Source organism: Rattus norvegicus, chromosome 9 (genome assembly GCF_021556685.1).
Source record: "Rattus norvegicus strain SHRSP/BbbUtx chromosome 9, alternate assembly SHRSP_T2T, whole genome shotgun sequence".
Classification (NCBI taxonomy): domain Eukaryota; kingdom Metazoa; phylum Chordata; class Mammalia; order Rodentia; family Muridae; genus Rattus; species Rattus norvegicus.
The window spans coordinates 12,474,107-12,483,644 of record NC_141542.1 but is presented as its reverse complement, the minus strand read 5'-3'; the positions used below and the strand labels follow the sequence as shown (position 1 = coordinate 12,483,644).

Sequence of the window (9,538 nt, the reverse complement as noted above, 5' to 3'; positions counted from 1 at the left end):
TTCTGGGCTGACATCTGATTTTCTTAGAGCATGCAGACTATCTATCTAGGTCATTCTGACTTTCTGCATGTCTGCACAAAAACTCTTGGAAAGATTTCATATTAATAAGTTAATGATACACATGAACACTTTAAAAAAAACAAGCAGAAGCATTACCCCAAAAGTACAGACAGAAAGAAATAATCAAACACAGAGATCAAACTAATAAGATAGAAATAAACAAAAAAAGCAATACGCTAAAAGTAAGTGAAATTAAGAACTATTTCATTTAAAAAATTAATAGTCCTGACAGACTTTTAGACAAATTAGCCAGAAAAGAAAGAGAATCAACACCACCGGAACCTGAAGGAAACAGACCGGATAAACAGTTCTGTGCACCCAAATCCCGTGGGAGGGAGAGCTAAACCTTCAGAGAGGCAGACACGCCTGGGAAACCAGAAGAGACTGCACTCTGCACACACATCTCGGACACCAGAGGAAAACACCAAACGCTATCTGGAACCCTGGTGCACTGAAGCTCCTGGAAACAGCGGCACGGATCTTCCTGGTTGCTGCCACCGCAGAAAGTTCGTGGGTAGCAGCCCACGAGCAAACTTGAGCCTCGGGACCACAGGTAAGACCAACTTTTCTGCTGCAAAAGACCTGCCTGATGAACTCGGGACACGCAGAGGCAGAATTCCTCTAGGACCGGGCATGTCCTGTGTTTACCGGGAGTCCCACACCCGCGGATCCCGGCCCGCAGCAGCTCTCTGCTCCCAGACCCCGTGGGAGAGAGACCCCACCGCCTGGTCAGGTGGGCACTCCTGAGGCTGCAGAGCAGAAGAGACCACCAACACTGCCCACCCCTGCCTACATCCCTGGCCCAAGAGGAAACTGTATAAGGCCTCTGGGTTCCCGTAGGGGAGGGCCCAGGACCGGCAGGACCCCTGCGCCTGAGACACCACTGGAACCTGAAGGAAACAGACTGGATAAACAGTTCTCTGCACCCAAATCCCGTGGGAGGGAGAGCTAAACCTTCAGAGAGGCAGACATGCCTGGGAAACCAAAAGAGTCTGCACTCTGCACACATCTTGGATGCCAGAGGAAAACACCAAACGCCATCTGGAACCCTGGTGCACGGAAGCTACCGGAAAGGGCGGCACAGATCTTCCTGGTTGCTGCCGCCCCAGAGAGCTTGTGGGCAGCACCCCGCGAGCGAACTTGAGCCTCGGGACCACAGGTAAGACCAACTTTTCTGCTGCAAGTGACCTGCCTGGTGAACTCAAGACACAGGCCCGCAGGAACAGCTGAAAACCTGTAGAGAGGAAAAACTACACGCCTGAAAGCAGAACACTCTGTCCCCATAACTGGCTGAAAGAAAACAGGAAAACAGGTCTACAGCACTCCTGACACACAGGCTTATAGGAAAGTCTAGCCACTGTCAGAAATAGCAGAACAAACTAACACTAGAGATAAGCTGATGGCGAGAGGCAAGCGCTGGAACCCAGCAACAGAAACCAAGACTACCTGGCATCATCAGAGCCCAATTCTCCCACCAAAGCAAACACAGAATATCCAAACACACCATAAAAGCAAGATCTAGTTTCAAAACCATATTTGATCATGATGCTGGAGGACTTCAAGAAAGATGTGAAGAATTCCCTTAGAGAAACACAGGAAAACATTAATAAACAAGTAGAAGCCTACAGAGAGGAATCACAAAAATCCCTGAAAGAATTGCAGGAAAACACAATCAAACAGTTGAAGGAATTAACAATGGAAATAGAAGCAATCAAGAAAGAACACATGGAAACAACCCTGGATATAGAAAACCAAAAGAAGAGACAAGGAGTTGTAGATACAAGCTTCACCAACAGAATGCAAGAGATGGAAGAGAAAATCTCAGGAGCAGAAGATTCCATAGAAATCATTGACTCAACTGTCAAAGATAATGTAAAGCAGAAAAAGCTACTGGTCCAAAACATAAAGGAAATCCAGGACTCAATGAGAAGATCAAACCTAAGGATAATAGGTATAGAAGAGAGTGAAGACTCCCAGCTCAAAGGACCAGTAAATATCTTCAACAAAATCATAGAAGAAAACTTCCCTAACCTAAAAAAAAGAGATAACCATAGGCATACAAGAAGCCTACAGAACTCCAAATAGATTGGACCAGAAAAGAAACACTTCCCGTCACATAATAGTCAAAACACCAAACGCATAAAATAAAGAAAGAATATTAAAAGCAGTAAGGGAAAAAGGTCAAGTAACATATAAACGCAGACCTATCAGAATTACACCAGACTTTTCGCCAGAAACTATGAAAGCCAGAAGATCCTGGACAGATGTCATACAGACCCTAAGAGAACACAAATGTCAGTCCAGGTTACTGTATCCTGCAAAACTCTCAATTAACATAGATGGAGAATCCAAGATATTCCATGACAAAACCAAATTTACACAGTATCTTTCTACAAATCCAGCACTACAAAGGGTAATGAATGGTAAAGCCCAACTTAAGGAGGCAAGCTATACCCTAGAAGAAGCAAGGAACTAATCGTCTTGGCAACAAAACAAAGAGAAGAAAAGCACACAAAAAAACCTCACATCCAAATATGAATATAACAGGAAGCAATAATCACTAATCCTTAACATCTCTCAACATCAATGGCCACAACTCCCCAATAAAAAGACATAGATTAACAAACTGGATACGCAACGAGGACCCTGCATTCTGCTGCCTACAGGAAACACACCTCAGAGACAAAGACAGACACTACCTCAGAGTGAAAGGCTGGAAAACAACTTTCCAATCAAATGGTCAGAAGAAGTATGCTGGAGTAGCCATTCTAATATCAAATAAAATCAATTTTCAACTAAAAGTCATCAAAAAAGATAAGGAAGGACACTTCATATTCATCAAAGGAAAAATCCACCAAGATGAACTCTCAATCCTAAATATCTATGCCCCAAATACAAGGGCACCTACATACGTAAAAGAAACCTTACTAAAGCTCAAAACACACATTGCACCTCACACAATAATAGTGGGAGATTTCAACACCCCACTCTCATCAATGGACAGATCATGGAAACAGAAATTAAACAGAGACATAGACAGACTAAGAGAAGTCATGAGCCAAATGGACTTAACGGATGTTTATAGAACATTCTATCCTAAAGCAAAAAGATATACCTTCTTCTCAGCTTCTCATGGTACTTTCTCCAAAATTGATCATACAATTGGTCAAAAAACGGGCCTCAACAAGTACAGAAAGATAGAAATAATCCCATGCGTGCTATCAGACCACCACGGCCTAAAACTGGTCTTCAATAAAAATAAGGGAAAAATGCCCACATATACGTGGAAATTGAACAATGCTCTACTCAATAATAACCTGGTCAAGGAAGAAATAAAGAAAGAAATTAAAAACTTTTTAGAATTTAATGAAAATGAAGGTACAACATACCCAAACTCATAGGACACAATGAAAGCTGTGCTAAGAGGAAAACTCATAGCGCTGAGTGCCTGCAGAAAGAAACAGGAAAGAGCATATGTCAGCAGCTTGACAGCACACCTAAAAGGTCTAGTACAAAAAGAAGCAAATATACCCAGGAGGAGTAGAAGGCAGGACATAATCAAACACAGAGCCGAAATCAATCAAGTAGAAACAAAAAGGACCATAGAAAGAATCAACAGAACCAAAAGTTGGTTCTTTGAGAAAATCAACAAATAGATAAACCCTTAGCCAGACTAACGAGAGGACACAGAGAGTGTGTCCAAATTAACAAAATCAGAAATGAAAAGGGAGACATAAATACAGATTCAGAGGAAATTCAAAAAATCATCAGATCTTACTATAAAAGCCTATATTCAACAAAACTTGAAAATCTACAGGAAATGGACAATTTCCTAGACAGATACCAGGTACCGAAGTTAAATCAGGAACAGATAAACCAGTTAAACAACCCCATAACTCCTAAGGAAATAGAAGCAGTCATTAAAGGTCTCCCAACCAAAAAGAGCCCAGGTCCAGACCTGTTTAGGGCAGAATTCTATCAAACCTTCATAGAAGACCTCATACCAATATTATCCAAACTATTCCACAAAATTGAAACAGATGGATCACTCCAAAATTCCTTCTATGAAGCCACAATTACTCTTATACCTAAACCACACAAAGACCAAACAAAGAAAGAGAACTTCAGACCAATTTCCCATAAGAATATCGACGCAAAAATACTCAATAAAATTCTGGCAAACCGAATTCAAGAGCACATCAAAACAATCATCCACCATGATCAAGTAGGCTTCATCCCAGGCATGCAGGGATGGTTTAATATACGGAAAACCATCAACGTGATCCATTATATAAACAAACTGAAAGAACAAAACCACATGATCATTTCATTAGATGCTGAAAAAGCATTTGACAAAATTCAACACCCCTTCATGACAAAAGTCCTGGAAAGAATAGGAATTCAAGGCCCATACCTAAACATAGTAACAGCCATATACAGCAAACCAGTTGCTAACATTAAACTAAATGGAGAGAAACTTGATTTCCCCTCACACCAGTGAGAATGGCTAAGATCAAAAACTCAGGTTACAGCAGATGCTGGCGAGGATGCGGAGAAAGAGGAACACTCCTCCATTGTTGGTGGGATTGCAGACTGGTACAACCATTAGACAAGATGGATGAAGCAAAGAAGTGCAGACCGACAGGAGCCGGATATAGATCGCTCCTGAGAGACACAGCCAGAATACAGCAAATACAGAGGCGAATGCCAGCAGCAAACCACTGAACTGAGAATAGGTCCCCTATTGAAGGAATCAGAGAAAGAACTGGAAGAGCCTGAAGGGGCTCGAGACCCCAAAAGTACAACAATGCCAAGCAACCAGAGCTTCCAGGGACTAAGCCACTACCTAAAGACTATACATGGACTGACCCTGGACTCTGACCCCATAGGTAGCAATGAATATCCTAGTAAGAGCACCAGTGGAAGGGGAAGCCCTGGGTCCTGCTAAGACTGAACCCCCAGTGAACTAGTCTATGGGGGGAGGGCGGCAATGGGGGGAGGGTTGGGAGGGGAACACCCATAAGGAAGGGGAGGTGGGAGGGGATGTTTGCCCGGAAACCGGGAAAGGGAATAACACTCGAAATGTATATAAGAAATACTCAAGTTAATACAAAAAAAAAAAAAAGAAAACAAAAAAAAAAGAAAGAGAATCAAAATTAGGAAAATTAGAGATGTGAAAGGGGGCCATTACAACAGACACTGAGGAAATTCAGAGAACCATAAAGAAATAGTTTAAAAAACTTTATTACACTAAACTGGAAAATGTAAAAAATGCGTGAATTTCTTTTTTCTTTTCATTTCATGTATATGTATATATATATATATATATATATATTTCATCTTTATTAACTTGGGTATTTCTTATTTACAATTTGACTGTTATCCCCTTTCCCGGTTTCTGGGCCAACATCCCCCTAACTCCTTACCCTCCCCTTCTTATGGTTCTTCCCCTCCCCATCCTCCCCCCATTACCACCATCCCCCCTACCATCCAGTTCGCTGGTGGTTCAGTCTTGGCAGGACCAAGAGCTTCCCCTTCCACTGGTGTTCTTACTAGGCTATTCATTTCTACCTATGAGGTTGGAGCCCAAGGTCAGTCCACGAATAGTCTTTGAGTACTGGTTTAGTCCCTGGAAGCTCTTGTTGGTTGGCATTGTTTTTCATATGGGGTCTGAAGACCCTTCAAGCTCTTTCAGTTCTTTCTATGATTCCTTCAACCGGGGTCCCGTTCTCAGTTCAGTGGTTTAAGATGGCATTCGCCTATGTATTTACTGTATTCTGGCTGTGTCTCTCGGGAGAAATCTACATCCGGTTCCTGTCTGCCTACACTTCTTTGCTTCATCCATCTTATCTAGTTTGGTGGCTGTATATGTATGGACCACATGTAGGGCAGGCTCTGAATGGGTGTTCCTTCTGCCTCTGTTCTAAACTTTGCCTCCCTATTCCCTCCCAAGGGTATTCTTGTTCCCTTTTGAAGAAGGAGTGAAGCATTCGCATTTTGGTCATCCTTCTTGAGATTCATGTGCTCTGTACATCTAGGGTAATTCAAGCATTTGGGCTAATAGCCACTTATCAATGAGTGCATACCATGTGTGTTTTTCTGTGATTGGGTTCGCTCACTCAGGATGATATTTTCCAGTTAAATCCATTTGCCTATGAATTTCATAAAGTCATTGTTTTTGATAGCTGAGTAATATTCAATTGTGTAGATGTACCACATTTTCTGTATCCATTCCTCTGTTGAAGGGCATCTGGGTTCTTTCCAACTTCTGGCTATTATAAATAAGGCTGCTATGAACATAGTGGAGCACGTGTCTTTGTTATATTTTGGGGCATCTTTTGGGTGTATGCCGAAGAGAGGTATAGCTGGGTCCTCAGGTAGTTCAATGTCCAATTTTCTAAGGAACGTCCAGACTGATTTCCAGAATGGTTGTACCAGTCTGCAATCCCACCAACAATGGAGGAGTGTTCCTCTTTATCCACATCCTCGCCAACATCTGCTGTCACCTGAGTTCTTGGTCTTAGCCATTCTCACTGGTGTGAGGTGAAATCTCGGGGTTGTTTTGATTTGCATTTCCCTTATGACTAAAGATGTTGAACATTTCTTCATGTGTTTCTCAGCCATTCGGCATTCCTCAGCTGTGAATTCTTTGTTTAGCTCTGAACCCCATTTTTTAATAGGGTTATTTGTCTCCCTGCAGTCTAACTTCTTGAATTCTTTGTATATTTTGGATATAAGGCCTCTATCTGTTGTAGGATTGGTAAAGATCTTTTCCCAATCTGTTGGTTGCCGTTTTTTCCTAACCACAGTGTCCTTTGCCTTACAGAAGCTTTGCAGTTTTATGAGATCCCATTTGTCAATTATTGATCTTAGAGCATAAGCCATTGGTGTTTTGTTCAGGAAATTTTCTCCAGTGCCCATGTCTTCGAGAAGCTTCCCTGCTTTTTCTTCTATTAGTTTGAGTGTATCTGGTTTGATGTGGAGGTCATTGATCCACTTGGACTTAAGTTTTGTACAGGGTGATAAGAATGGATCGATCTGCATTCTTCTACATGCTGACCTCCAGTTGAACCAGCACCATTTGCTGAAAATGCTATCTTTTTTCCATTGGATAGTTTTGGCTCCTTTGTCAAAAATCAAGTGACCATAGGTGTGTGAGTTTATTTCTGGGTCTTCAATTCTATTCCACTGGACTATCTGTCTGTCTCTGTACCAATACCATGCAGTTTTTATCACTATTGCTCTGTAATACTGCTTGAGTTCAGGGATACTGATTCCCCGGGAAGTCCTTTTATTGTTGAGGATAGTTTTAGCTATCCTGGTTTTTTTGTTATTCCAGATGAATTTGCAAATTGTTTTGTCTAACTCTTTGAAGAATTGGATTGGTCTTTTGATGGGGATTGCATTGAATCTGTTTTTCGCTTTTGGTAAAATGGCCATTTTTACAATATTAATCCTGCCAATCCATGAGCATGGGAGATCTTTCCATCTGCTGAAATCTTCCTCAGTTTGGTAAAAGTTTAAGTGGGAGAGAGGCTTGAATTCATCAAAGAAGAAAATAGTTTTTAAACAGGAATGTGATTAAAACCAATTATTAATAAATTTAATCTAGTGAAGTTGAAAATTTTCTGTACAGCAAAGATCATCATTATTCAAATGTCAGCCTGCAGAATAGAAAAATATCCTGACTGATTGATTATACGTTTAAAAGAGGGTTATCATCCAAACTATATTTATAACTAAAGAGTGACCATTGAGGGGAAAAAACAATTTTAAAGTGGGTATAAAACTATTTCCCCTCACTCCCCTAAGAATAGCCAATATTAATAAACTAAATGACAACTGATCTTAGTGAGGATTTGAGGAATGGTGAACATGTATTCATTGCTGATAAAAAATTACCAATATGGAAATCAATATGAAGATTTCTCAAAAAGCAGAAAATAGATCTAGCAAAAGAGCCAGCTATACTAGCATTGGACATACATACAAAGAACACTAAAAATTCTGTGAGCTATAATAGCAACCTCAATGCAAGGTATACTTTCTGGTCTAATATGTTATGCTAATAACCAACCGCTTGGATAGAATTTATGGCCTGCTCCAAGAGAATAGTAGCCATATTTGGCACTGTTCATGATCAATAACCCGAGGTAAAATAGGTCATGATTACTAGGGGAAAACTTTATATTTTTCTGCTAAGTGAACACAGCAATAGGATGACTCCTAATGATGTAGACAACTGCATCACTCAACCCTCACAAGAGAAGCTTCTTGCAGTAGACAGTAGTTAAGAGACACTACAAGTGGACAACGTGCAAAGAGTAAGAGATTTGGAGCATTTGGCCCCAAATAGGATGACTCTGTGAAACAACTCCTCTCAAGGTTCAGTAATCTATGAAGGAAAGGAGGTAGAAAGAGACTGAAATAGTCGATGAGTCCAACAAAGAAGTATTTTCCAGACAATAGGGAAGGTGCACAAGCACTCAAAGAGAATGACCCTGACTACATGCAAAAGACAACGTTAAGCCAGACCAAAATCCTAGCACAGGGGAGAAATAGACCCAAAGTAGCATCCCTAATTAGAAGCTACTTAAAATTGGTAACTGCTAGAACTGGGAAAATGAGTTTTCTTCAGTGGAGTGAAACTGGATGTATCAATCACTCTGTAGGACAGGCTTCATCTTCAAGAATAGTGACCCAATACAAAATGGATGAATAAAAAAAAGAAAGAGAAAAAAGAGGGGGGAGGGAGGGTTAAGAGGAGGGAGAGAGAGAGAGAGACAGAGAGAGAGAGAGAGAGAGAGAGAGAGAGAGAGAGAGAGAGAATGAAATGTTGGAGGAGATTTATTGTAGATATTGAGAAGAGCATAGTCAGAGGCAGGAACAAATGGGAGAGTTCAGTGAGGACAAGACCAGCTTGAGTTTTGCCATGTGAGTAAACAGGGAACCGGGGGGGGGGGGGTCCACGGGGGGTGGGGGGGAGACAGACAAGACAGGCACTGCAGCAGGAGGCCCAAAGGTATAAAGAGCCCTCTGGGCTGAAAAGTTCAGGGTACAGCAGGGTCTGCACCCATTAGAACTCTATAACAAGTTAAGATTGAGGGTTGTGTGGAGATCCTAATAGGCAGCATCTGCTTTGATATGTTAAATAGACATCTCAGCCATTGTCCCAGGTTTGAAACCTAAGAATGACTTCACTTTGCTTAATTGAATCTGTACTTTTACATTTTGGTTTTGTTTTGTTTTTAAGACAAGGAAATAAAAGTACTTTGAAGATAATCTGGGAGTATTTGGGGGAGGAAAAGAATATGATCAAAATGTATGAGTTGAGGGATTTTCAGTATGTTCACAGGTTTTTGCCTCCTTCCATGTTAAAATACTGTCATCACTTCTCAAAGAAATCCTGTGGTCTTCATCTACCTTCTGAGTCCTTCCATCCCCCACATGACTCATCTATGACTCTTTAAAACTGGAA

General features: G+C 41.2%; 1 protein-coding gene across 1 annotated transcript in view; it reads left to right on the top strand.

Annotated features, from left to right (window-relative positions):
* Positions 1–141: 141 nt before the first annotated feature.
* LOC148003312 (sulfotransferase 1C2A-like) overlaps positions 142–9,538 on the top strand; it is a 77,406-nt gene continuing 68,009 nt past the window's right edge. The window contains exon 1 of the mRNA XM_087567962.1: positions 142–613. The gene's annotated coding sequence lies outside the window, so the exon portion shown is untranslated. The remainder of the gene's footprint in view (positions 614–9,538) is intronic.